The sequence below is a fragment of the Elephantulus edwardii genome, unplaced genomic scaffold, assembly GCF_000299155.1.
Source record: "Elephantulus edwardii isolate Elephantulus edwardi_28Jun2011 unplaced genomic scaffold, EleEdw1.0 scaffold00459, whole genome shotgun sequence".
NCBI classification, from domain to species: Eukaryota; Metazoa; Chordata; class Mammalia; order Macroscelidea; family Macroscelididae; genus Elephantulus; species Elephantulus edwardii.
Genome location: NW_006400209.1, coordinates 595,916 through 599,131, shown reverse-complemented (window position 1 = coordinate 599,131; position 3,216 = coordinate 595,916). Strand labels below are relative to the sequence as shown.

At 64.8% G+C, this 3,216-nt stretch overlaps 1 pseudogene; it reads right to left on the bottom strand.

Annotated features, from left to right (window-relative positions):
• Nucleotides 1-487: 487 nt before the first annotated feature.
• Nucleotides 488-2,917, bottom strand: LOC102869454 (annotated as a pseudogene).
• Nucleotides 2,918-3,216: the final 299 nt, after the last annotated feature.

Below are 3,216 nucleotides of genomic sequence, written 5' to 3'. Positions count from 1 at the left end.
AGGTCCTGGCCCGGCCTGGCCTGCCCTTGCCCTCCGGGGGCTGTACCAGCAGGGCCTTGCCCTGTGTACTCTGGCTCGGCCTAGCATTGCCCTCCCTGGCCTGGCCTGGCCTGGCCTTGCCCTCCGGGATCTGGCCCGGCCCAGCCTGGCCTGGCCTGGCCTTGCTCTCCGGGGACTGGTCCAGCCTGGCCTGGCACGGACTGTCCTTGCCTTCCGGGTCCTGGCCTGGTCTGGCCTTGTCCTCCGGGGCCTGGCCCGTCCCGGCCTGGCCTAGGCTGGCCTTGCACTTCAGGCCCTGGACCAGCCTGGCCTGACCCAGACTGTCCTTGCCCTCTGAGGCCTTGCCCGGACTGGCCTTGCCCTCCGGGGCATGACCATGAGTCAGCACAGACCATGAGTCAGCAGAGACCAAGAGTCAGGAGAGACAATGAGTCAGCAGAGACAATGAAGTCAGCGGAGACCGTGAGGCAGCTGAGACCATGAGTCATCAGAGACCATGAGTCAGAGACCTGGCCTGGCCAGAGACTATAAGAGTCCTAGGTTGGCCCCGCCTGGCCTTGCTCTCCTCGATGAAGCTGCCAGCCAGCAGGGCCCGGAAGAATGGGGAGGCGGTAGAAGAGGTAGCCTGCTGGGCGGGGAGCCGCAGGCCTGAGTCCAGGAGGAAGTGCAAATTAGGGGTCAGGGCCGGGGCTGGGCCCAGCAGAGGTTCATAGAGGCAAGGGGAAGGTGGGTCAAGGTCCATGGAAACTGCAGACGGTAGGACTGGGCCCCCAGTGGGAGACATCAGGCTCTGGAGGCAGGACAAAGAGTCTGCAGCAAAGAAGAGGAAGAGGGGGTGCGGAACTGGCTGGGTTAGTGATGCGAGGGGGAGACGGAGGCCTCCCTGGTCCAGAAGTAGCCGGTGCAACAGAGAGGGTTTCCCGCAGATGAAGGGCAAAGTCAGTGCACAGGCCACACGGTCTTCGGGGCTCCCTGAGAGCAGCAGGTGGGTCAGGGCCCCTGTTCCAAAGGGAGACTCAGCTTGCACGGTCAGGTTCTGCAGCAGCATCTCACCTAGTTCCCGGTGCTGGCTGTGGCTGGCAGGGCGTGCCCACGGGGCAGGCCAGTCGTAGGGCGCAACACCGAGCACCAGCCAGGCTCGCAGCAGCATGGCGCCATAGCTCCTCACGAAGGCTTCCAGGCAGGCAGGGTTGCAGGTGAGGCGAGCCAGGATGCGCAGTGCGCGTGGGTTTGGCGGACCAGGTGCCCCGGTCACATAGGCTAGCAGGCCACACAGTGCTGGCCCCGTCACAAGCATCCCGCTTGGGTCAGGAGCCTGGGAGAAGCGTGACAGCAGCAGCAGTGCTGGGCCGTCTTGTCCCCAGGGCTCTTCGGGGGTGGCAGCCGAGCTGCGTCTGGGGGATGCACAGTGTGCATGGGGACTGTAGTGAGGCTGCGCCTGGGACCGGGCTGGATGGCTCTGAGGACTCTGGGGGCAGGCAGTGCTCAGGGGACTAGTCCGGAGAGATGTCTCCAGGGCCGGCAGCGTAGCCCTCGGAAATGAGCCACGACCTGAGGCTGCAGAGACTTCCAGGTTCTGCCCGCTCGGGGGTCCGCTCCTCAGGGAAATCCCAGGAAGCAGCTTCTTTGCCCTCTTCTTCCTCTTCACCAGCTTCGCCACAGAGCTGCCCCGCCAGGAGGTGCACGAGGCCCAAAGCCTGCAGCCGGCTCAGGGCCCCGGCGTCATAGAGGAAGCCCACAAGGGCGGCCACAACACGAGGGTGCCAGGCTCTGGCCTGGGAGTCGCGCAGCAGGCCCATCAGCAGCTCCAGACCACCAGCGTCCCACAACCGAGCCCGGTTGATGGCCTCCCTGCAGAGCAGACACACGGCCTGCACCAGGGGCTGCTGAGAGGTAGGGCTGGCCCCGTTGGAGCCCCTGAGCCGCCGCAGTTCTCCGAGCAGCACCTCCACACCACCAGCATTGCCTGGCGCAGGCCGCACCAGGCCCTGGGCACACACGTTGGCGAGGGTCAGGATGGTAGCCTCGCACACAACACAGCCCCTTTGTGGTGAGAGGCAAGGCTGACTAGTGGGCCGAGCCCCCCGCCCAGACTCAGCTGCTCAGCACAGGCCCGGGAGCAGCCTCGGCTCAGCTCCAGGAGGGCACGGACCAGGGCAGAGGTCAGCGTGGGGTCTGGGGTGGAGGCCAGGAGCTCGGCCAGTGACCGCACGGCTCCCTGCTGGGCCAGGGCCAGGCGGTGCTGGGGGGAGTCCTCGAGGTTGCGGAGGGCACGTAACCACACTCTGCAGGCACTGCGAGTCCTGGCACACTGTCAGGCTCTCGAGGAGCAGAGGAACAGCACCAGCAGAGTGGATGTCCCTGCAGCTCTCGGGTTCCATGGCCAAGTACCCCAGCGCTCGGGCTGTTCGGTTCTGGATGCTGTCTGTCTTCACACACTGAAGAACGGTAACCAAAGAGAGGATGCCTCCAAGCCTGCGCACTTCGGCCTAGCACGCTCTGTTGGTACAGCAGTTGGCTAGGATGCTGAGAGCCAAGTCCAGCGTCTTGCGCAGGCGCGCTGGAGGCCAAGTCCTAGCCAAGGAAGCAGTGGAGGGGGCGGAGCCCGGTGAAGGAGCGGAGCCATTCGAATCCGCCGAGGGGGCGGAGCCAGGTCTTGCCTGGGGAAGGGCGGGCTCCACGGCTGCCATTCGCCTTAGCAGCGCAAGCAGGGGCCGGAGCCCGCCGCGTGCCCGGAAGAGCTCGATTCCCTGGCTGCCTTGATGTGGCGCGTTCGGAGGGCTAGGAGTGCACGGTCCAGGGGTGTCTCATTGATAGTCGTGTCCTTTCCCTCACCCAAGCCCTCCCCGGCCACCACCGTGAGCTGTGCGAGGCAGAACGAGAGCGAGTCCGTGAGGTATGGCTTTGCAGTTGCCATCTTGGCTCAAGCCGAGGCTCCGTCCCTCCACCCCCTTTGTACCTCTGAGGGGAGCGGAACTGAGCAGGGTCGTGGTCTCTCTGACGCTTGTAAGATTGCACCTGCCGGAGTGATGGAGCTGTTCGGAGATTGTGGTTCTCCATCTCGAGATGCTGGTTGAGCCACAGTTACAGAAAGCACGTCGTGGTTCATAAGTCGTTGTGTGAGCGAACTCAAGAGGCGCGCACGGTGTGTGCTGGGATATGTAGTCCACACCTGCTCCAGGGACCTGGGTTAGGGCAAATGGGAAGTTCCCTTTC